We start from the raw sequence: 25,951 nt of genomic DNA, 5'->3' as shown, positions 1-25,951 counted from the left end.
ATTCACTACTCATAAAAGCTGAGAGATAGGTATGCCTGACCTTAACATTAGCAGAGTACAGGGCAAGAGATTCATATTCTACCTATCTAAATGTTCGAAAGTTAAAAATAAAGCTAATAAAACTGATAATAAATAAATGTTTTCTCCTTTCATCTTGACAAATATGCTTTTGCCAAGAACTAAAAGCCAAGGTCACGTTCAGAATTGAATAGATCAGGCTGCAATAGATGCACTGGCCTCGGCCTGGACCAGAGCTCCTCCCTTATTCCTATTCCTGGTTCCACCTCACACTTGCAGGAACAGGCCAGTAGTTTTGTCCAAGCTTTGTCGAAACACTGGCAAATGCTTCTCCTTGACCACCCCTTGGGCCTAGGAGTGTTCACACCAGTGGCTTGGTCTGTCCCTGGGAAGACGGACCCAAGGAAGAGGTCTGCCAGATCCTGCAAGAAGACTAAGGGTCATTTAGTCAGGGAATTTCAGGATCTTGGGTATCCAGAGCCTGGTCTATAAGCTCTGGCTTAGGGTAGGCAGGTCCTCTTACTTGTATGGACTCCTATGCCTCAGAGCAGGTGTATGGACAGCAAAAGACCATACTGGGCCTCCTAAAATGTAGAGCCCAGAGCAGGGACCTCCTTGTCTGGTACCGACATGAAATACTAAAGCTCATAGAGAGGATCCCAGAGCCTGGGGTTCAACCCTGGTCCTGATCAACTAAAAATCCTCTGCTGTTACACCATGATATTTACCATCAGGATGTGGGACAGACAATCACATCCTGATATGCTTCCATGTTTTGGCTAATCTCCATCAAGAGTCTAGCCAGGGAGTTCCTGCTGTGGCCCAGTGGATCAAAGATCCAACTGTAGCAGCTCAGGTCATGGCAGAGGACAGAACTCCATCCCTTGCCCAGTGCAGGGGGTTAAGGATCCAGCACTGCTGCAGCTGTGGCACAGGTATCAGCTGTGGCTCAGATTTGATCCCTGACCTAGGAACTTCCATATGCTGCAGCCGAGGTCATAAACAATTTTTAAAATTTTAAAAAAAGAGTCTAACCAGACTTTCCACAGTTCCTTCCTAACACTACAAAGTACCAAAGCCACCACTGTGAGTGTCCCCAGTACTAACCGTGCTGAGGAGACAACACTCCTGGAGACCAAGAGCCCTCTAAGATCATCCAGGCAGGGCTACCTGAGGTTGATTTCTCACTGTGACAACAGCAAAGAGATGAGGCCGCCTGAGGGCATCCCTCTGGCCTTGACTCAAGCCCATCGTTCTTACCACCCTTTGCCAACCAGAATATTTGTGGAGACTGGTTGGGTTAAGGGAATTTTAAGAAGCTATGTGTCCTTCAATCTTTCTTAATTCAGTTCCTTTTTTTCCTTCTTTTTTTGGCTGCACCTGAGGCATGCAGAAGTTCCTAGGACAGGGAATGAACCCAAGCCACAGCAGTGATCTGAGCCACTGCAGTGACAACACTGGATCCTTAACCTATTCACCCACGTGGGAACTCCTAATTCAGTTCTTGAAATTTTATAAGCATATTTGAGTTAGGATATGGACTTTTTAATAATTCCTTATTAAGCTATATTTGCATTCAGAGAACATCAAGAGGAGGGAAGGAAACACTAGGAAATCTTAATCTTTCATCCTATTCACAAGATGAGGTCCTACTATGTGCCACTGGGGATACAGCAGTGAGGCAAATAGTCTCTGGTTTCACCCTGGTCAGGGAGATCACAAATAAACACATATGTCATCTTTGAGAGACAGACACTAAGAAGTAAAGGAAAGCAGAACAGGTAGACAATGATGGAACAGAGGCTTGCTTGATAAGACGGTCAGGGGCCATCAGAAGTAAACCAAACCAAACCTGCCTACATAACATGAATAGTGTTACTACTATGCCACAGGACATTTTATTTTTTTATTTTTTGGCTTTATACGTCCACATTCACAGCATACGGAAGTTCCCAGGCCAGGGGTCTAATCGGAGCTGTAGCCACCAGCCTATGCCAGAGCCACAGCAACGCAGGATCCGAGCTGCGTCTGCAACCTACACCACGGCTCATGGCAACACCGGATCCTTAACCCACTGAGTGAGGCCAGGGATCGAACCCGCAACTCCATGGTTCCTAGTCAGATTCGTTAACCACTGAGCCACGATGGAAACTCCAAACTTGGGAGATTTTGTAATGCTCATTCTGCATCTCTGAAATTTGATCTTAGGTAAATTTTGGTCTTAGGTCTTGGCATTACATCTAATACCAAATAGAAAATAACATGAAAAAGACAACTGAAAGAAGAAAAAGAGAGGGGTAAATAGAAAGAGACCACTGATTCACTTTACATAGGCTCTCACGTGAGCAACACATTTTGACTTTAAAAAGTAGGCCTGATTTGTTAAATGACTGAAAGAATCCATGTCTTCAGAGTATTCATTATAAAAAAAAATGCTGGAGTTCCTGTCGTGGCTCAGTGGTTAACGAATCTGACTAGGAACCATGGGGTTGCAAGTTCGATCCCTGGCCTCACTCAGTGGGTTAAGGATCCGGCGTTGCCGTGAGCTGTGGTGTAGGTTGCAGACGCGGCTCGGATCCCGCGTTGCTGTGGCTCTGGTGTAGACCGGTGGCTACATCTCCGACTGTACCCCTAGCCTGGGAACCTCCATGTGCCGCGGGAGCAGCCCTAGAAAATGCAAAAAAAAAAAAAAAAAAATTAAAACACAAAACAAAACAAACAAATGCTGCATGAGTGGGTAGTCCAGAAGGTTTGATTTAACAATCACCCCTTCTGGACTACCCTCCAATGTGCTTGTACATAACTCCACCAAGGAAATCTGGCCATACTGTTATGAAGTGACATATCTTGTAAATAAGCAAAAACAACAGGTGTTACACATCTGTTCTTTTACCAATCTTTAGAATCTATCTTTAGTGAAGCTATAGTAGGGTTTATAAACTATTAGATAAAATTGGCTGGGAAGTCATGCTTACTCAGTTAAAAATCCAAGCCAGCAAGAGGACAAAAAATCCTCAAGAGCTTAGGACTTGATCTAGCATTATTTCATAGTTTTGTCATTAACCTTAGTCATGAAATTGAAGTTAGTTAGCAGAAGTCTTTTGCAGCTTAGGCAACATTCCTACCCTCATTATATTCTATAGAAACCTCTTGATTTTTTATCTTTTAATTCCAGGCATTATCACTAATTTAGGAACCCAAATTAGAAATTTCAAAATGATCTGAATTCATCCATCCCCCATAAAAAATCTCTATCAAAGTCTATCTAATCTACTTTTAAAATGTTTTCTGACTCCCTATCAACTTCCCCATACACACACACACACACAAAATGCCTTAGTCCACATTCTCATCATTCCTAGTCTGGAAAAGTATGATAGACTCCAAGAGTTTCCTCTCTTCTAGGCCTGTACCCCACAATTCCATCTCCCCATTGCCCAAGAATTCTATTTCTAAGGCAGAAACCTTACATGTTCTGCTTTATTAAAGTCTCCTGGGGAAGCAGGCACTCAAGGCTGTGTAACAGGGTCCCAACTCATCTGACCAGACTCATGTTCTGTTACCCACTTCCAAACAAACTCTACTCCATCCAACTCTTCACAATTCCCCAAACGTGCCAGGCTTCTGCACATGCTTTTTTGGCTGCTGGAATGTTCCTCCAATTCTTGCTCCATCTGGTGAACATTTACTCTGCCCTCCACATGTAGTTCAAATGCTGTGTTCTCTCTGCAGTCTCAAAGCAGCATCACAGAGGTCATTACCACTGCCTTGCCATCCACCAGCACTCAGGACCCAACCCTGCTTCAGCACAGTCTACACTGCATTGCAGTAACTTGTGTGCGTTCTGTCTCCTCTTGATACTGAATATCTTGGAGAAAACAGAGCGTATCTGATATTTGCATTTTGTTTCAACCTGGCATTGAATAAGCATGCATTTGATCAATTTGGAGGATGAGTATATTCTAAGGCAATATATTTGGGCTAAAATTAAATAAATGAAAGGTTAAAACCAAGTAGTATATCTAGATGGAGACTTAACATTTATGGAAAGATACAGATGAAAGGAAGAATCATAGAGAAATAGAGGAAATACTACACAAAAAAGGCTCAGTGAACATAATTTCAGTTATTTAGCGAGACAAAAATAAATACTATAAACGACTCTTTACTGAAAACATGCTCCCTGGTTCTTGATGTTAATACTCTAAAACTGATCAACTCTATCACATTTTCTCAAAGTTCTGCTGTTTCTCCTGTCACTTCAAAACTAGTGCTGACATTCCAGGGGGTCTCCAGACTTAGCTGCCCTTGGGTAGACTGAACCAACTCTTTCCACCTCAACAACGTGCTGCTCTTATTGATTTCTCTGAACTAGGGTTGTTGCCATTAACTTTTTGGATTCTATTCTCAATTTCTGTCATCATGACTGGCCCATGTTTTGTCAGATTTTAATTCTCTAGCACTGTTCCCACAGATATTTCTATATCAATGGCCTGTTTTAGGTGGTTTCCTTGGATGACCACTTCAAATTTTAAATTAATATATGTATCTTTTTGCCTAACCTATCAACTTCTCCCAATGTTTCCATTTGAAAACTCCTACTTACTTTCTGGCAGAATAAACTTGCCATCTCAGGGTTAGCTCTGATGTATCTCAGAGAAGGATCAGAGGTGCTTTGGGCCTCACATGCTCTGCATGGATTGGACAGGCCTATTTTTCCACTCTTTTTTTTTTTTTCTTAATTCCACTCTTGTATCGGCTATCTTTCTATCCATTTCCAAATGCAATGTACAACTTCCTCACCTGATTATCTCACCAGTGGCCTATAGAATCACACCCTAAATAGCCCCAGGTCCCTCTGAGTCTCTGCTCCAAGCTCTCCTTGGCAGGCACTAGCCACTCTCCTCATCTCCAGTTTCCCTCCAAGCCTGGATTCTCTATTGTACCAGGCACATGACAGCTCACCCCCATCTCTAAGCCATCACACATGCCTTTCCTTCTGGCTGGCAGGCCCTCTCTCCTGCTCAGCCTCCTTATTCTCTGCCTCTTTAAGATATACATCCTCAACGTGGCCTGCCTCAAATATTTTTTCCAGCATCCTCTCCAGATTATATATTAGCATCTCTTTAGCTTTGCTTGTTTGTATTCCTGTTAATTTTTCATTCCTCCTTTGAATTTGTATTTACGAAGCCAATCAGCCAGACAACTGTGGTTTCTATCTCCATATCTTCCCCTGCCTTTAAACCATCCATTCTGTGTACCCACGGGGTATTTCTGTCTGCTAGAAAACATGAACTAAAACTGCAGCAGGAGAGATTAAGCTGAAGGACCAGAAAGTAGACTGGGAATTTTCCATTTCTGGAGAACAGCACGGGCTTCCTTCTGTTTTAGGTGGTTTCCTTGGATGACAATGCTTCAGGTACAGAGATAATGTTCCAACAGTGGGAATAATCTCAGCTTTCCATCACCTCTTTGCTCTTTCTCTGACCTTTTCCTCTCAGGTTCAGGGTCTCCCCTGCTCTATCACCCACCTTCACCCTCCTTTCTCAGGAAATCCCACTTAGAATCCTGACCAATTCCAGACAGCAGGCTGGACAACACCTCACAGAGGCTCCCGCCTGTTACTTTCTCCACATTCGATCCCCCAGAGAGCGAGCGAATTTTCCAGCCTGGGGATCACCGCCCTCTTTTCCACCCTGAAGAGATACTTTCCAGGAGGAGGCTTTTAGGCACAGGACATGCGGCACCATCCGAAGATCTACTCTGCTCCTCTTATGTAGGCACCTATCAAAGATCTCTAAGTGGGGGTCCCACCATTTTCTCTCTATCGACCAATCAAGGAGATTCTGAAAGACTGTCACACAGCTGAGGAGTTTTTTGTTTTGTTTTGTTTTTTTAAATCCCTTAAAGAATGACTGTGGCTCTTGTTTGGGGCAGAAGCAGCAACACTACTGCGCACTCTCTCCTCTGCTCCATCTTCAGGAGATATAAATTCCTTTTGAGCCTCCGGACCATCCTCCCATCTGGTTTCTCCTTGGCCTTCTCCTTCAAGCAGAAGATGGAAGCAAGAAGTCTTGGAATTGGGGGCTAGGAGAGGTAGTGCAATGGTATCCTTTGCTCCTATTTCCCAACCTCAAGCTGTGGCACTCGCTGCTACAAATCCTGGATGGTTCAATGAAAACTATGCATTTCAAGATTCTGGGTCTTCCTCTTTTTCACCCCCAGCCCACAGTCCCCTGAGGCTGGCTGCCCACGTGTCCTGGAACCCTGCTCCTCCCCACCCTCGGCCAATCCCCGTCTGTGCCTCTGGCTTTCCTGCAACCCCGGCCAGTCCACCCACTTATCTGCCCACCGACTCGCCTGCTCGCTCCCTCCCCCAGTAACCGACGCTGGGGCGGCTTTCGCTTCCACACCCCGCGCTCAGGATAAGCTGGCGAGCCCCCGGCCGCAGCAGGCTTGATTCCGGGCCAGCAAACTTCTCCGGGACCCTGCAACGCCCGGGCGGGCGAGAGGCCCGCCTCCTCCCCGGCCTTCGCGGCTGTGGGGGCGGCGAGGACGGCGGCCGCTCTCCGTCCCGCCTCGCGGCGCGGGCTGCGGGTCTGCCAAGGCGCAGGACCTGGCGCGCCGGGAGGAGCGGGCCCGGGAGGCTGGGGCCCGGGAGGCCGAGTCCCGGGACGCCGGCGCCGTGCCCCCGGGAGCCGCGCGGGGAGAAGCAGCCGCAGGTCGGAACCGGTAACCCGGGCGGGGAGGAGGTGCCGCAACCCCGCGTTTCCTAATTTATGCCCCTTAACTGTTTCCTCGCATCCAGGGAAGGACGGCTCTAGACAGAGACCAAAAAATAAGCTCTAACGGCATGAATTCATATCGAGTTTGTTTTGTGCATTTCACCCCAAAGATATTTTTTTCTTCTGTATTTAGTGTCTGTTCTCACGCATCAGCAGCCTCCTGGTTCTGCCTTACAAACACAGAGCCGGCAGAACCACCTAGAACTAAGTATAAAGCCCGCAGCCTGCATTATGTGAACACATGAACACGACCTACAGAATGCGCAGCGTGTTCAAGCGGCCAGGTCGTGCTAAACCTTACTGGTCCCATGCTTAAGCTACCTATCCGAATGCGTAATCGCAGGTGTGCGGTATTTATCCGCCCGACCCATCTCTGTGTGTAGCAGGGTTTCCAGCTTTTCTGGAAAAGGGAGATGCACGCGAATGAACAGAAACGCGAGCGGATGACCGGAGCCGCGTGCGTGCGAGGGAGCGGGTGGGAGGCAGGGTCGCGGCGCGGCGCAGCTTACCTTGACCGCGTGCCTGGCCCCCTCGGAGGCGCAGCGGAGTCCGCGCGCGGCTGCCGCACCGCGAGCAGTGAGAGCCCTGCGAGTGGGGAAGGGGGACGCATCACTGCCCTTATTAGTCTCTCCCCGTGTGACCCTCCCACTCGGCGAGGACGGAGGACTCCGCGAGACAGGACTCTGCCAACTCAGGCCCAGGTTTACTTAATTACAAACACGTCTCCTCTGAGGCGGCAATAATGCCTTGCAGGTTTCTGTTTTATTAGCGGTTTTCCAGATAGATGGTCGGGTAGGTGCAAGCGCTTAAGAGTTTGGCACTTCTGATTGTGACGTGTCTTCAAAGTATAGTGTATGCGGCGAACATTCACAGGTAGCTAACTGGCTTTTTAACAATTGAGCTGAAAAACAAAACAAAACAAAAACGGTACCACTTATGTTTCATTTTTTACTTTTATGTCAGTTTAGACAAAGTTAAGAGAGCCTGCCGGGATTCTAGTCATATTCGAGGTTGTGAGGCATGGTTTGTCTCAAAGTCCATTATTTTGTGATATTAAATATTATATCTTTCTGTGGATTGGTACTAACTACAAATCCTGGGTTTTGAACTCTTTGGGATTCCTTACAACATATGAAGGTGACATTTTTCTCCTGATCCCTGTATAAGCGTGTGTGTGTGTGTGTGTGTGTGTGTAGAGATAGTGTATGTAGTGAGTATGTATGTGTATTTGGAGGTGCATATACATATTGTATATTACATACATATATATTTGAAAGAAATGTAAAATCATTATAGAATTCAGGAAAGTAAGTCGGGCATTTGAAAACAGATGCAAAAAGCTGTTTAACGTTCCATATTGCCACAGTTGGAAAAATAGGGTAAATTATACTATTAATGCATAATGGTGAAGATCATTAAGCTTAAAAATTATCTTAAGCCATAGCAATAGGGTTCACAGATGTCTGGGCTCACAAATCAGGACATAAAGTCAGGCTGACAAAAAATAAAAATGTTTAAAAAAATGTTTTAGAAGAAAGTTCCTTTCCACTTCATTGAAGTGAAACTATTAAGGAGTCAACTAGTGGTTTTTAAACCTGCCTTTCATCATGATCAAAATCCTTCAAGTTTTAGAATCTCCCATCCACAGTGATGCAAACCATGTTTTTATGTCAGAACTTAAAAACCTCCTGATGTGGTTTCCTCTCCTGTGATTTTCATCACTGGGTTTTGGTTAACTATGGAAAGAAGCCAAGGAGGGAGGATGTCGTTTGAGTCATGCTGCTCACACGACCATCCGAAAAACAGGATTCCCAAACCTGCGTCAGACTTGTGGTGAGCAATCTCTAATTTTTATAATAGTGTTTTTTCTCTCTAAGCAATTATACTTTACCTTTTTATTGCTCATGAATTGGAATAAAAGCACCCAGGCTTTATCTCTCCCATAGACTATTAACTTTACATTTACACTTAATTGGTACTATTTAAAGTAATACTTTAAAACTACCTACAGGAAGCCTGAAATTTTGCCTCTAATTTGTGCTCTAATACAGGAAAATCAACCTTCACGTGAGCACTGTTTTCATAAACATTTTAATAATTTCATAATCTTTAAGAGGTTTTGGAACTAGCCAGATCCTGTGACATTTTTGTGTCTTGAATTGCTCCTTTTCCTATTGAAGGTGTTGAAGTAAACAAAAGTTTGGAAGAAAGTGAGAAATTAAAAAATACAATTAAAAATTATTATTATCTGTTGCTTCCTCTGTCCCTAGATACACTAACATCCCCAGGTCAGTAAATCCTTCTGTGTTTTTCTTTTAGGAAAGTGTTCCAATCTGGGCTAGTTTCATGATCACAAACTATCATATCCCTAGGCTTTGGTCCTTTATACAGTTCTTTTCATTGACTTTTTTTTATTTAATGATTTTTATTTTTTTCCATTATAGCTGGTTTACAGTGTTCTGTCAGTTTTCTACTGTACAGCAACGTGACCCAATCACACATACACATATATATTCCTTTTTCTCACATTATTATTTTTCATTGAATTTTACAGTGACTTCAAATAGACAGAGCCCCTAACCAAGCAACTTTTATTTATCTAACCCCAATGAAGTTATAAATGATCCATTTTCCCACTTGCTTCTGAAGTGCAGCTAAGGAAGGAACATCTGAAAATAATAGGGGAATCTGACTGGACTTAGAATTCTGGCAAACAGCTTGCAGGGTTTCTAATGCCCAGTTTAGCTATATGCGTGTGTGGCTTAAAATAATTTAAAAGATTTCGAAAACAAACTGCCCTCAACATTTATGCCCCATGGGAGACACTAACTAGTATTTTATTGCCGTAAGAGGGTTAAATTCCATTTGAAATGCACTTTTAAATTTAATACATTTAAAAGCTATGCCATATTTTCAATGTCCCACTTATATAGTTTAAACAATTGAAATAAACATTGCACCACATTTTGATAATTACCCTATAATAAATTTAAAGAATGTGGGGTTTTTTTAAGCCTCCCTTCTCAATCGTTTGTTTTTACATGGCTATTTCTTTTTCTTTTCTTCACTTTTGTGTACTTCTGCACTCCCAGAGATGTTGCTTTGCTTTTTCCCTTTTGTAATTTCTTTCACTTTTCTCCCCCTTCGTAGTTGCCATTTTCCAAGAAGAAAGAATTTCAGCATTGCCCCCAGCTAACTTCTTAGCTAACACACCATAAGAGTGCTCATTCTCTATTCAATGGATGGGGCACAGCCATACATGACTCCCATACAGACCCCAGAACACTTCAATGCATCCATAGTGGAGGAACAGACGTCACTGTCAACTGCAATTACCAACTCTGACTTGTCATTGAGAGCGTGTACTTCCTATTCTATTCCTTTCTAGGCCAGAAGTACAGATGATATTCCTATCATGAGAATAAGGGTGAAAAGAAAGTAGTCATCTTGTTCATTGTACAACTATAAATGTAATACATTCATTGAGTAATAAAAATTTTTTTTTAGAAAAGAAAGTAGTCATCTTAGTTCAAAATTTTTAGTAATCAGCAAAAGTAAAAGCATTTTCAAATTGTAAATGCTATTTTTACCATTGTTTCGAAAAACAGTTGTCCTCCTAGAGAAAATAATATTCTACTGGTGGTTGCTATGTTTGCTTCCCTTCCTGGAAGACATTCTAGCTCCTGACATTGACTGAGTTTAGAAATGAGAGGAAGAGGTCATCACAGATCTGACTTTCACATAGTTTATCAGACCCTCTTCCTAGGGATCGGTGACGCTGAAAGGAAATATGTTAAAAGACAGACATGTGACTGGAAAAAAATGGTTATTAATACACATCTAGCTCTCAAAAAACATTTTTTTAAAAAAGAGAGAGAGACCTGTAGCCCAATAAAAAAATAGGCCAAAATGTGAAGAGGCAATTCACAAAGGAAATACAAATGGTTAGTGAACACATGAAAACATATTCAACTAAATTACTATGCAAAGAAATGCACATTTATAAAGGAGTGATTTTTTTCCTCCACCCTATTTTGATGGGATTAATATTCTCAACACCAAAAGGGGAGCACAAAATAGTTGCCCTTTCTAAAGGGCAGATTAACCATGTGTATTAAACACTAAGGATTTGGCATTGTCACTGCAGGGGCTTGGGTTGCTGCTGTGGTACAAGTTCAATCCCTGGCCCAGGAGCTTCCACATTCTATGGCCACAGCCAAAAACAAGACAAAACAAAACAAAAAAAGCACATCAAGTCTGCTGCATAACCTCCTCTAAAACAGTAGCTCTGGTTATATTTAATTTAGAATTATGACAGATTTTAACTTTTTGCTTCTTTGTAAAACATAAAATTGTCTACAGTGGATATGTATCCCCTTGCAATAAAAATATAACCAATGTGTACAAGTTTGGTATTTTATAGATTGCTGACAAATTAATAGAGCAAAGGGTTAAAAGAAATGAGAAATTGGACTTCCAAATACTCCTTTCGGTCATTATCATCGGGGATCTTCCAGTAAATATTAGGATGCAACTTAAAACGTTTAAACTTAGTCTAGTGTTTTCACTAGGATGCAGATATTAACTAAACCATTTATTCATTCAACACATATTTGAATGCCTCTGGAGCTGAACCCTGGAGGGTATACAAAGATAGGCTGAACATGGGCCCCAGTTCCTAGGGTTTAACATTTGGTAAGAAAGAGAAGACATATATGTATATAACGATAATATGAAATAAAAATATGACGTAATAAAGTAGATATAAAATACTAGGGGAGTTCAAAGGAGGGGGAAACTGTATTGATATGCGGAAACATTGGGGTCAAAACAGTTCAGTGAACAAAATGCAGTTGACCATTGAACAGTGAGAGTTTGAACTGCATGGGTCCACTTATGTGGGAACTGTTTTCACTAAACATTTGCTGTGGTACTATAGGATCCCATAGTAGGATACATCCCTTGTTGTGGAACCAAAGATATGGAGGGCTGACTGTAAAGTAATACCCAGATTTTTCAGAGTGTGGAGAGTCAGCATCCCTATGTGCCCCCCGCAACACATACGCACGGTTCAAGGGCCAACTCCATATCTATCTTTTGTCAGTCTCAGTGAATATACTTACAAATCATCAGAGCATCATAATGCTGGAAGGGGCACTGTAATTAAATAATTATATGTGAAATGATGAGTTTACTATTTTTCTATAATAAGTATTTGTTGAAAGACTTAACAGAGAACAAACTTCCTTCTCTCCTTATTCAGATGAAGAATGTGAATTGTTTCCTACTGAATTAAATCCTTTCCCTGGAATTCAAGGCCCTAAACAGTGTAACCTCCACTTCTTTGCCTTAGTTATCTTAAGTGCACAGGATGCCACAGCCAGATTAAAGACTCCTGACCACAGGACAAACAGGCCAATGCTTTCTCACATTCTCAGTCCAGTTGCTGCCACCAGCTGAAACACGGGATAACTTGTTCTTACCTGTAAAAGACTCAGAGCAGATTCTGAGGACAGCAACAAATCAAGACAATAGACTCTTTCTTTATCTTTATTTTATTTTTTGCTTTTTTAAGGCCATACCTGCAGCATATGGAAGTTCCCAGGCTAGAGGTAGAATCAGAGCTACAGCTGTGGGCAACAGATCCAAGCCACAACTGTGACCTGCACCACAGCTCATGGCAACACTGGATCCTTAACCTACTGAGCAAAGCCATGGATCGTACCCACATCCTCATGGATACTAGTTGGGTTCATTACCACTGAGCCACAATAGGAACTCTGACAATATACTCTTATTAGTTGAAAATGTCCTCATCCTGTGTCCTTTTTACTACTTTTACAAACCTAAGGGAGATTTTCATTATTGAAAATGAGAACACAACTCTGTTTAACTTCTTATTTTTCCTAGAACATGAAAAATGACCTCTAATTAAACTTTGTTCTAACTTCTGAATGTTTTTAAAGAACCGACCCTACATAAAACATCTTTTTAAAAAAAATTCAGTGTTGGCTAAAACGTTATGTTAGGTTTATATCTATAAAATTGGGGTTCTTAGAATTCCTGCTATGCCACAGCAGGTTGGATCCCCAGCCTGGTGCAATGGGTTAAAGATCTGGCCTTGCCACAGCTGTGGCGTAGGTTACAACTGCAGCTGGATTCGATCTCTGGCCCAGGAACTTCCATATGTCATGGGTGCAGCCAAAAATGGAAAAAAAAAAAAAAAAAAAAAAAAAGTGCTTCTTTTCATTGTAACCTCTTTCTGGGACATTTCTTTTCAATTTAGAATTTATTTAGCTTATTTTATGATTCTCATGGAATCACTTGAAAAATCACCATGTGTTAGGAAAGATACAAAGTGTTTTACATATTTTATAGTTTTAAAATCCTTCAACAACCCTATTGTCCTGTTTTTACAGCTCAGGACTAAGGCTTGGAACCAAGCCCTGACAGAGCCAAGATGTGTACTCAAATCTATCTCATTTCACAGCCCAAGCTCTCATCCACTGCCCTCTGGCCTCTGTTTGCAGGCCCACACCACCCAATAGACGGACTAAACAGGAGCTCCAGACAAAGCAGGGTCCTCAAGGGTACATGGTGACAATGTGAAATATACTGACAAGTCTGTGTTTTAAGACTGGAATCAATTTTAATTAAGAGAAAACAATGAACTAAATTGGTTGGTCTTTATTTTATTTATTCAAATTCTGTGTTGTAGCATGCTTTAGTCTATGCTGACATAAAAGAAAAAAAAATTCAAGATAGCAAACGAGGCAAAGAGCTAGTCAGCTAAGGCAAGGTAAGATAAATTTGACTGGACTCTGTTCTCTATCAGAAGTGACAGATTTACCTGCTTTTCTGATACTCAAGAACATTCTTGCTGTCAAATTATTTTACCATAAACCCATTTTTATCCATCCTAAATGTAAACTTCTGTGTTTATAAGACCCTTTTCAAGTAATTATGAGGAGTCATAAAACATAGCTAGTGAAGGAAATAATGATAGTTCATAAGACTGTATTTATTTTTAAGCATTTCAGGTGCTAACCAAACACTACAGGATATATTTTTTATTTTTCTCTACAGAGCAGTTCTTTATTTTTAGTAAAAACCCTCACACTAACTTTTAGTGTTTTGAAAGTCATATTAAAATCCTCTACCTTTTACATAAAGACTTGCTTGCATGGGTGGCCAGACAGATGATCTCAAGCTAATCCTCTCCCTAACCATTGTCACTGGTTAGTGGGTTCTGCTTTGGTACCACCACCCAACTTTGGCCCCAGCCCTGAGGATCCTGGTTCTATTAGGAGCCAAACACCATCAGAGGTAGAGAAAGGGTCTGTTTTCCCCGTCAAGATCAGGCTCATGTAGCAGTTTCTGTTGGAATGGAAATCTCAGGGTAGGTGACAGAAGTGCTATTAGGGGGCAGAGTTCATCTCCTTTATGCAAATTTAGCTATAAAAACTGATCCCCAAACTCAGCAGCTGAAAACAATAACCATGTATTATTGCTCACAGGTCTGCTGATTAAAGTTCACCCGGTCTAGGCTGGGGTGACTGCCTTCTCAGCTGGGCTCTCCTGTGTCAGCTGGTAGGTCAGAGAAAGATAAGCTGGTGAGAAGATGGCTTAGCTGGGACAGGTCATCTCTCCTCTAAGTGCCCTCTCATCCTCCAACAAGCTGGGCTGATCCAGGAAGTCCCAGGGGTTTGGGGCCAAGTGGAAGCTGCAAGACCTTTGGAGCTTATACCCAGAACTGACCTCCATCTCTTTTACCACACATTGTATGGGCCAGAGCAAGTCACAAGGTTGGGTCTGGTCAAGCTTCCATCCTACATTCCATTCCTTGATGGGATAAGCTTCAAAGTCACATTTCCAAGAGTAAGAGGGTGAAGCACAGGAGCCACTGGTTAGGAGGATGCACAAAGGGTGTCTTTGCACAGTTCCACCTGTGGTACATCCCACATCCTCTCCTGGTCCCCATTGTCCCTAGAATTGCCACTAACCATCTGCCCATGCAGCCCTGCAAGCTCTGTCCCTCAACCAATTCCATCCCCTCTGACTTGGGATCATGGAAACTGGGAGATCCTTTATCCCATTCTCTCCCAGAGGTTCAGAGACCTGAGATGTGTGCTTGCCCAAACCTCTCCATCTTAGAAACCCTGGACTGTAGTTTCCACCTGCTCTGCTAGCACAGGGTAAACCAACAAGTTCTCTGCCTCCAGAAACCTCAAAGGAAGAAGTGAATCTTATCATCAGTCTTCAGAAAGTCTCACCAGTGGCATTCTCATTGTGGCTCAATGGATTCATCCTCCTGTGAGAATGTGTGTTCAATTCCTGGCCTCACTCAATGGGTTAAGGATCCAGCATTTCCATGGCATAGACTGAAGATGCAGCTCAGATCTAGCATTGCTGTGGCTCTGGCATAGGCTGGCAACTGCAGCTCTGACTTGACCCCTAGCCTGAGAACTTCCATATGCCATGGGTGTGGCCATGAAAAGGAAAAAAAAGGTCTCACACACCTCCAGGGAGATAGGCTCAGCACCCCAGTAGGGTGAGAAGGACAATTTGGCAGCCCTTTGTCCTCACTGTTCCAGAGGAAGCCCTCTTTCCTTTGTGGCTCCCATGGCCTTACTGGGTACAGACTGTCAAGAGGGGCCTGGGAAGCTAAGGGACCAGAACTTTTCTTTTTTCTTTGCACATGGTCTTTGAGAATTTGGTACCTCATCTTTTTTTTTTTTAAACTGTTTGCTCTCTCTATATATAAGAGTGTAGAGGTGATGTAATTAAAAAAAAAAAAAGTCATAGGGGAGAGTGGAAGGTACAACTAGAGTTGGGATAGCCCTAGAACGCTTCTCTAAGGGGTGATATTAGAGCTGAGACCAGAAAGCCAGCTCTGTGAAGATCAGAGGGGGCAGGAAGCCGGTACAGGGGTTCTGGGTGGGCAGAGCTAGGCCTTCATGAACATCAAAAGGCCTTCCTGCCCAGAGAGGGTAACAAAAGAGGGCAGGGTCAGGGAGGATGAGGTCTAGGGTCCAGTCCTCCGGGTCCTCTCAGGCCCCCAGAAGAAGCTGATATTTTATACTATAAAAGTAGGAAAGTATGGAGGGATTGAGCAGGGGGATATGAACTGATTTTTGTTTTACTGAGATCTCTCTGACTTCCCCAAGAAGAATGGAAGCACAGCCAGGCAGGAGCAGAAACAGAGACCAGTTCCAGGGTTCCTGTATCCAGGTAAAGGATGACAGTGGCCACAATGAGGGGGTAATTGTGAAAGGAAGGAAGTGAGCAAATTCAAGGTACGTTTTAGAGGTGAACTTGGCAAACTTGCTGAAGGGCTGGATGTAGGGGCTGAGGGAAATAGAAGCAGAAAACAAGCCTGTATTTCAGGAACACAGGAGACCTTAAAAATCTCTTGGACCAATCATGTTTCTATGTTCATTTTAATCAGTACAAATTAAATAAAAAGTTGCTTTGTTTTCGAAAGCTCATCCTTTAGGAGAAAGAGGGAAATGGAGAACTTCCTAATAAATGACAGAAAAGTCCTGTGTCACCATTTTTGTTTGAGTGCCAAGGAAGAGCATAAGCCCTTCTAAGTCATCCCTTGTTACATTGTGAGGAGAAGGGGCATGGTAGGAACAGGTAACTAAGAGTCATGCAAGCTTCTCCAAGATTCAACAGACTAAAGCAGCGAGTTCTGCAGGTGAAACCAGATTTTTCCCACAGTTTTTTCCCAGTAGCTTTTTCGGGTTTTGAACCTAGATGGGAGTTGCTATAGGCCTGGAGGACTCCTGTCCAACTGCCTTGGAGAAACTAAGCTAAGATTGAGAGAAGGAGGCACTGGGGAGGGGGTGAGGGAGATAGGGAGAGACCAGAAACAGACCACTTTCTTTTCAGGAACTCTATCATCATGAACACAGAGACACATGCAGATATACACAAGTGAAAGGAAAAATTAAACACTGTATTTTATGTGTTTTATGGACTTGGTGAAATAAATCAAACTTAAAAATTCTGGGTTGAGCTAGTGTTTAGGTTTCCTTGCACAAAACTTGGCAAAATACTTTTTTAATAATCCAGTGATTTAAATTTTGAATCTGTGTTTGTAGTTATGTAAATGACCACGTGCACTCACAAAATTCCCTGATAAAGGGGGGAAGTTAAGTAGGTGAGTGGCTGGGGCCAGGCCACTGCTCAATGCAGCATCTTCAGTCGTCTTAGGGCTCTAGCTCCTGTAAAGGACAGGAACCCCTACCATGTGACATCACAGGCAGTGGGAAAAAGTAGTAGGACTCCATTTCCTAACATTTCTTCCTTTATTTAAGAATTCTTCAATACTTTGCAGAGCTGGTATTCATGTGCTATTTTGTTTTATATTGGAGTCCCATTAGATTCATGTGAAGAATTTTAAGTGAAAATTACTCATATTTTAAAAGACTGAATTTAAAGTAAAAATTACTTATATTTTAAAGTCATTTATATATGCACATGAAAACATAATTTCAAAATTATTTACAAGCAGCAAGACGTATTCTTTAGGGAGTTCTCTGTAGCACAGCGGATTAAGGATCCAGCTGGGGTCCCTGCTGTGGCTCCGGGTTCCATCCCTGGCCCGGATCTTCCACATGCCTGCCGCAGTGGGTGTGGCCAAAGAAAGAAAGAAAAATAAATCAGTTCTTTGGCTTTTCTGTGTCTTTCTTAGTGAATTTCAAGAGTGTGGTCTGCAAAGAAGATTCAGAATAGATCCTGCCTGAGACAAGGAATCTTTTCACTTAACACAGATGGGTTTGAGGACCATGAGCAGATCCTTTCTTTCCAAAAAGGCACACTTTCAAGAATGAAAAGAGGCTCTCTGACTGTTATCACAGGACAGTGGGTATAAATGCCCCTTGAGTGCCCCAGATTTAGTATGTACAATATACAATTAAAAAAAAAATTGTCGACAGAAGGACGGGCCTTTATACATAGATCCTTTATACTTAGGATTGATTTCTAGGAATCTGAGTGGGACCTAAGTAATTATGGATCACTGGAAGCCCCTGATCACTGCTCTAGCACTCTAAGCTTTCCTTAGAGTGGTGTTAATTGGCCACCTTATCTTCAGGGCCTGGGGCTCCCTCAGTGCCTGAGCTACTGTGCTGTGTATCTTCTTCTTGTTCTAAAATAACTCTCAGGATGCTTGCAGGAATTAATGTGCTTCTCTCAGCGCCTTTAACCAGAGCGTGACTTGTGCTGTTGTCTAAGCGAAACTGAGCCTCCTATTCTAACATCTGTTTGTTACATATTTAAGATAAGATTACAGTTCCTAATACTGTTGTCCGATTATTTCAGGGTTTTATATTGGCACCCACATAAATGAATTAATTAGTATCACAGGTATCTTTTTATAAAGAAAATAAAAATGTCAATCCTACATTATGTCACCTCCTGCTGTGTAAACATAATGGACTTATGAGTATGTGTGTGTGTGTTTCAGAGAATGTTGAAAGCATTGTTGGGCCTATGGAGCCCTCGTAAAGATAGATTGTATGCTATAAAAATATTGGATGCATGACCCAGAGAGATCAAGTGCTATATAATATGAAGGAGAACACATACCCAACTTGTAAAAAATGGGCTTTTGAAAGTTGCAGCTGCCTTTGGTTAATACCTTGATAATTTACAAGGTTGGAGCATATGGCTTTGTCTTTTATATGAAGATGCAAGAGAAAATAGAATCTTTCTTCCGCAAATAATGAAGAGGTTCTAAAAACCTAGAGCTTCATACACAGTATGCTATTCACATAATATATATGTATACAAACATACACATAGATATTCTAATAAATATATATGTTAATACAACAAATATTTATTGCTTTTACTTCTTGGGAAACAATCATTAACAAGACAGATAAGATTCCATGTTCCTTACATGAATCATGATGGAAAAGTTAATTGAGATGGAGATAGCTCCAAACATTTCCATCAGTGCTTCCAGTTTAACCAGTTGCAAATATGTATTTGCAAGTATGCAAATACTAGGAATGAATTTAGTTTCTGTGAATAATTATCTCCTAATGTCTTAGAGGGACTAAAAACCTTCTGAAAATGCCTCCTTATTGCACGTTCAACATTCATTGAATGCTACCATGTCATAGGCACTGATGAGGAACAAAAGGGAACAAAATGAATTTTATTCTCTTATAGGATTTTATCCCAAGGGAAGAGATGGATAATTACTTCACAAATTAATGACTAATATATGGGATATCAGATGGTAACACACAGGATGGAGGAAAATAAAACAAGGAAGAAGATATTGCCCAGGTGGATGCTGAGGGCAAGGTGTGGCCTGGGTTACTCTTATAAAGAGAGGTCAAAAGTCTCACTGGAAAGGTAACATTTCAGCAGAACCTAAAGGAAGGCAAGGAGTGAATTATAGATACGCAGTAGGAGGACTAGGGATGTCCAGGCAGAAGGAAAGGTTCATGCAGAAAGTCCTGAGTTAGGAATATGATTAATGTATTCAAGGAACACCAAGAGTGCCAGAGAAGCTGGCATGGAGCTGATGATGGGGAGAGAGATGGGAGATGAGGTCTGAGAGCCTGGACTGCCTCTAATTGCTGCATGTAATCACCTGGGGAAGAAAAGGTTTCATTTGAAAAATCGCAGACATTTTAGAAGAAACTGCTCTCCTCTCTTTTAGTCTATTTATCCTATTAAGTTCTTCTTAGGCTTTTCCTTTCTCATCCTTGTGATAAAAATATGTCAGCTTCAGGCTATGGGTGTAAAATGAGATTTCGGAAATAACTTCACTTTCCTGAGGTTTTGGGTTTTGTGTGTGTGTGTGTGTGTTTTTTTTTTTTTTTTTTTTTTTGCAAACAATAGAGCATCCACTCACTGAAGTGTCATTGAAAAAATAGTTCATGAAAAATAAAGCAAAAACATTTGTTCCAATTCTGGAAATCATGATATGTTTAGTTACTAGCAGGTGAAAGATTTTCTGGCCAATTTTCTTATGTGTAAATATCTGTATATAATATGTATACTTGCATTTTTTAAAATCTGTTCCTATCACATGAAAAACTTAACCCTATTTTAACTCTATCTCAAATTGTATAAAATCTTTAAATATTCTCTATTCATTGGCAAGTGGGTTATAGATTGGTAGAGAAGATACTGGATATTTTTTTACTGTGTTAGGAAAAGTACCAGAGAAGAGGAAAAAATAAAGCCTTCAGAGGCAAGGAATATTGCTCTCTTTTATCTATGTCAATGTATATGTTCATCTATCTATATTTACATAACTAGCTTCATAGATTTTTGTGTGTGTGTTTCTTGAGGGCTGCATCCATGGCATATGGGAGTTCCCAGGCTAGGAGCTGAATTGGAGCTATAGCTACTGGCCTACGCCACAGCCACAGAAACATGCTGTATCTGAGCCATGTCTGCGACCTAAACCACAGCTCAGGGCAACTCCAGATCCCTGACTCCCTGCATGAGGCCAGGGATTAAACCCATATCCCCATGGATACTAGTCGGATTCATTTCTACTGCACCATGTCGGGAAATCCCATAGATTTTTAATTGCCCCTAAAAATATATTTTTTCCATCCTTATGCTTTTTGTGTCCTTATCATGCTCAAGCATCACAGAATAATAGTTAAAAGCTTTGGGGTAAGACATACCTGAGTTTGGATTCTACCTTTGCCATGTTCAGGTAGACAGAGAAAGTCTAAGTATTAGCTGACACAATGTATATGGAACATTCAGATCAGTATCTGACATAGAGTGAATGCTCAGTTGAGCAAATGAATTCTTATTTCTTAACTCCTCTTTCTTCTTTCAGCTCCTATATTCAGCCAATTGCCATTTTCTAATAACCCTTCAACAAAAATGCTGTTTCATCACCTTATCTGTATTTTTAATACAATTAACTAAATCTTTCATTTATTCATCCATACCAGTACTTACTGAACACATGCTCTACACCAGGCACTGTAGTAGGAAACAAAGAGAGCACTGAAGAAGAGAGAACCGCCATTCAACTTTCAGTCTAAATAGTACTGCCATGAACTCTAAATTTAGATAAAATATCCACCCAATATCTAGCATGGTGCCAAAAATGAGGGTTTTCCAAAATAGCTCTAGACTTAGTCCTGCAAAATTAGAAAAGAACCTAGAGATAGTCTTGTATAAACCCTTTACTTTAAAATAAAATTTTGTGGCTAAGCATAGCTCAACATTGTAAGGTGATGCATCAAATAGTATGAACAAAGTAGTTTTCTTTATCACAATAACAGACCTCTTCATTTGGTAGATGAGAAACAGTTACATTAGGATTTTATATTTTCAATGCTAGAAAGGTTGTTAGCATCAGAGGTAAAATTGGCAGATATTGGAGACATGATCTTTAAAACAACTATGAATAACATGTCCAAGACATTAGATGAAAAGATGGAGAATTTTTAACAGAAACTTAATTATATGCAAAAGAATGAAGTGGAAGTTCTAGAAGTTTTTTTTTTTAAAAAAAAACACAGTAATTGACATTAATAAATGGATTTAACAGTAAATTAGACACAGTAGAAGAGAAGATTGGAACTAAAGTCAGTAGAAATAACCAGGTGGAAATATAAAAACTAATGAATAGAAAATAGTCAGAAGTTGATCTGAATAAAATGAAATAGCTACATATGTGTAGAATCCTCTAAAGGAGAGGATGTTGAAATAGGTATATTTAAGAGATTATTTTTCCCAAGATTGATGAAAGACATAAAGCTACAGATTCAAGAAGTAGTATAAATCCAAACAAGATAAATGCAAAGAAAACAACATCTATGAACATAACACTAAAGCTATAGAAAATTAGAAGCATTTGGAGAAAAAAAAAAAAGAGAGAGACATTTTCAAAGGAGCAGCATAAAATTTACAGCCAAGTTCCCCAAAGAAATAATGTAAGACAGAGGTAATGAAATAAAACCTTTAAAGTATCGAAAAGAAATAACTGCCAGTCTAAAATTTCAGAACCCCAGAGTTCCTGCTGTAGCACAATGGATTAAGAATCTAGCTGCAGTGGCTTGGGTTGCTATGGAAGCGTGGTTCAATATCTGGCCTGGTGTAGAGGGTTAAGGATCTATGACATAGGTCACAACTGTTGCTCAAATTCAATCACTGGCTGGAAACTTTCATATACTATGAGCGTGACCAAAAATTAATAAAGTAAAATAAAATTCCAGACCCCCAAATTATCTTCAAACCAAAGAGAAAAGAAAAGCACATCCAGATAACAAAATTGAGCTATTTCATCACCAACATATCTTAGGAGAAAATACTAAAAGAAGTTTCTTAGACAAAAGTAACATAATACTTAATGACAGCACAAAATTTCAAGAAAAAAAGGAAATCCATGTGAAGGATAAATAAGTGAATAAAACTAAATAGATTTTGCTGACAAAACCAAATGTAACATATTTTTGAGTTTAAAATATATGTTATATATGTATATATATATATATTACATATAGAGAGAGAACAATGGAGAGGGAGTTAAAGAAAGTGTTCCAAGTTAGTTGGCTTTTTGGCAGGAAGTAAAATGATGACATTTTATAAGAACCTAATAAGTTAAGTATTCACGTTGTGATCTCTAGGGTATCCAATGAAAGACTGGCAAAAGAATACATAATAATGGAATAATAAAGGGGAAATGGAATTTAGAAATAGTTGATTAATCTGAAGACAAGAAAATAATAATGTATGTAAGGATTAGAAAGAAATAAAAAGAACTTTCATTTTTCATAGATAACATATCAAATGATAGAAAATTCAAAAGAATTTTAATACTACCAGAATTAGTGAATTCAGCAATGCTATTGATCAGTATATAAACATTATCTACATTTCTATACTAGCAATGTTTAATTAGAAAATGAAATTTTCTTTAGAAAAATCTTTACAACAGCAATAAAAACGTAAAATAAAAAGGAATGATTTTAATAAGGTTATGTGACTTCTACACAGAAAACTACAGAACATTATAAAAGGTAATTTAAATATCTAAATAAAATAGAAGCACTTACTATGTTTATAATTTGGTAAATTTGCTATTGTAAAGTTACCAGTTTCCCACAAATTAATCCATTTCAATATTATCCCAATTAAAATATCAGAAGTTATTTTTAAAGTGTGAATCAATCAACATGCATATTCCAAAAATTTTTGATTTATTTTTAATAAATTATGAGGAGATGACACCTTTTTTAAAAAATTTAATTCCAACTGGATTATAGAATAAAAACTAAACATAACAATGCAACTTTAAAGTATGATATAGCAAGGTATACTCATTACCTGATGATAAACAAATATTTAAAAATAGAACACACAAAAAATGTGCTAATCATAAAATGGGTGAATTATCTCTCTAATTATGTTCTGTATACTTTTAGCTGCACAGCACTTTGCACGAAATACTTACTATAGAAAATTTTGAGTGTTGATCATTTAATCTTTTGCTTTTGTTCAATGATTCTTTTTTCTATAAATTTTCCATAACTCATGTAATATTTTAAGCATATAACAAACTTTTTAAATGCACTATTCATATTATTTTTATAAACTTGCCCACTAGATAGTAATGTTCCATCCATACCATAATGGTGGCATTTTTTAAAGCAATCTAAAACAAAGTGTCTTTTTGTGTTCATTATTTAGAAACAGTTTTTCACAGAATTTTAGGGTTTGAAAGACTGTAATGAATGGATTTCAGAGGGTAAGTTCTGCAGAGAAGAAAACTAATGTCCAGAAACGTTCAGTTCTGTCTCTACTGTCACGAACACAAGTGATGTCACAGCCAAGAGAGAAGGCAGGTTTTTCCCACCCAGAATGGTGCTGTCTTTCTTTATACATTTTAGCTATTAATAAAAACTCCTAACCACAGTGTGAATATTCGGAAAACAGAAAAATAATGTCTGAGACGCCTACAATTCTGACATAATCATATTTTAAAATATGTAGCTGTTCTTGACACAATTGTATTTTTAAATGTATATTTGTTATTAGATACAATAATAACGTACATAAAATCTTTAAGTGGTTTTTATTCTTTAAGCATGGAAACAAATGTTTTGTTTTGGTTCTAATAACCTGTATTAATAATGCCTACATAATATTTCAACAATTAGGCATAATCATTCTCCCACTTTGGAATGTTTAGATAGTTTCATCTTTTTTAGGGCTAGAAACCATGATGGGAGTTCCCCTCATGGCTCAGTGGTTAACAAACCCAAATAGTATCCATGAAGACGTGGGTTTGATCGCTGGCCTTGCTCAGTGGGTTAAGGATCCAGCATTTCCATGAGCTGTGGTGTAGGTCGCAGACGTGGCTCGGATCTGGCTTTTCTGTGGCTGTGGTGTAAGCTGGCAGCTGTAGCTCCAATTGGACTCCAAGCCTAGGAACCTCCATATGCCGCACGTGTGGCCCTAAGAAGACAAAAGACAAATATGATGAACATGTTTGTGAATATAGAGCTTTCCAGATTTGAGGTCACAGATTTTCTTAGGTTATTTTTCCCCAAATTTCAACCTTCTTATGACTCTTGATATATACTGCAAAATTACTAAAAATTTACAACATCACCTGTAATATAAAACATGCTATTTCAATAGTGAGAAAAGGTCCTTTTTTTATTTACACAAATTATTTATATGACTAATCTTCACTGAAAATGAAATAAATATTTTTCACATGTTTCTTTTTGTTTTCCTTTTGTATAAATTTTTGTTCCTATCTATTTCTTTTGTAAGTATGTATTTTAGTGTTTTGGGGGGCCCTATGTATTACCTACCTATTGATGAATTGATTAATCTATCTATCTTCTGTAAGTAGGATGTTAATCCTGTATCTGATATATTTGCTAAAATTTTTCCTACTTTCTTCTTTAGCCTCTACTATTATTTCCATTACAAATAATCTAGTTATTAAAAAATTATAATCTTTACTAAATCCACCTAGAAGAAAAGACAACTAATCAGTCTTATGGCTAGTAAGTTTTCCTTTTTTCCTTATTTTAAACAATGAACTGAAGGTGTTCTCGAATGCCCCTTTTCATTATGAAGGTATTCTTCAGTGGTGTCAAGTTTATGAAGTTTAAGTTTACCCTTCTACCATTTTAAAATTACACAGAGATCTCAGGCAAATATTTATGGGTACAAAACTGGCCTCTAGGGACAATAATTTGAACTTATAGTCAAAGCTAATTCATTTTTTGACTTCCCATGTGGCTCACAACATAACTACTCGGTGTTGCTTCTGCAGTGGCTGTGGCTCAACCCTGGCTCAGGAACTTCCATATGCCGCAGGTGTGGCCGAAGACAAAAAGAAAAAAAAAAGCTAGTTAATTTTTATGTGGATCAGGATTGCTAATTTACATATTTCACAATGTGGATGTGCATGTAATGTGACTTCATTCCTCTGTAACTTATCTAATCTTCATGACCCACCAACTCACTCACTAGGAAGAAAGACTGAAATACCAAATTTTGCCCAATCTGATTCAAATATTAGTGGATCCAATTATCTGGACAGACTGTTAGCATAATCCTAAAGTAATCCTGCAACAATGTCTCATGCGCCTTCCCCTATTTCTCCTCATGATGGCCTTTTTTTTTTTTTTCTTTTTTTTTTTAGGGCCATACCCGCAGCACAGGGAGGTTCCCAGGCTGGGAATCCAATTGGAGCTACAGCTGCTGGCCTACACCACAGCCACAGCAATGCCAGATCTGAGCCACATCTTCAACCTGCACCAGAGCTCATGGCAACACTGGATCCTTAACCCACTGAGCAAGGCCAAGTCTCAAACCTGCGTCCTCATGGATGCTAGTCAGATTCGTTTCCTTTGAGCCACTACAGGAACTCCAGGATGGCATTTGGAAGTATAGGACAGAAGTAGAAATCACTGGGGGAGAGGGAAAGCCAGCCTCATGCTGGCCCTTGGGTATGCACTAATTGACCAACCACAAAAGTTTGTCATCTATTGATTGTGGTAGTAAAATCTTTTTAAAAACCAGTACAACTTGGACACCTAAGAATATAGATTCTGGCTATAGACTAATGGTTCAGTCATGCTATGCATGCTAGATGAATCACAGCTTTGCACCTGCTGCTAGAG

The 25,951-nt window shown here is 40.0% G+C and overlaps 1 protein-coding gene and 1 long non-coding RNA gene across 5 annotated transcripts in view; one reads left to right on the top strand and one right to left on the bottom strand.

Annotated features, from left to right (window-relative positions):
- Positions 1–8,018, bottom strand: part of COL19A1 (collagen type XIX alpha 1 chain) — a 357,863-nt gene extending 349,845 nt beyond the window's left edge. The window contains 1 exon segment of the mRNA XM_003121272.5: positions 7,313–8,018. The gene's annotated coding sequence lies outside the window, so the exon portion shown is untranslated.
- LOC110260294 overlaps positions 2,814–25,951 on the top strand; it is a 52,290-nt gene continuing 29,152 nt past the window's right edge. For all 4 annotated transcript variants that reach the window (XR_002343329.1, XR_002343326.1, XR_002343331.1 and 1 more), the window contains exon 1: positions 2,814–6,740. This is a non-coding gene — a long non-coding RNA (uncharacterized LOC110260294). The remainder of the gene's footprint in view (positions 6,741–25,951) is intronic.

This window comes from Sus scrofa, chromosome 1 (assembly GCF_000003025.6).
Source record: "Sus scrofa isolate TJ Tabasco breed Duroc chromosome 1, Sscrofa11.1, whole genome shotgun sequence".
Lineage (NCBI taxonomy): Eukaryota > Metazoa > Chordata > Mammalia > Artiodactyla > Suidae > Sus > Sus scrofa.
The sequence above is the reverse complement of the archived record's forward strand: the minus strand, read 5'-3'. Positions and strand labels throughout refer to the sequence as shown.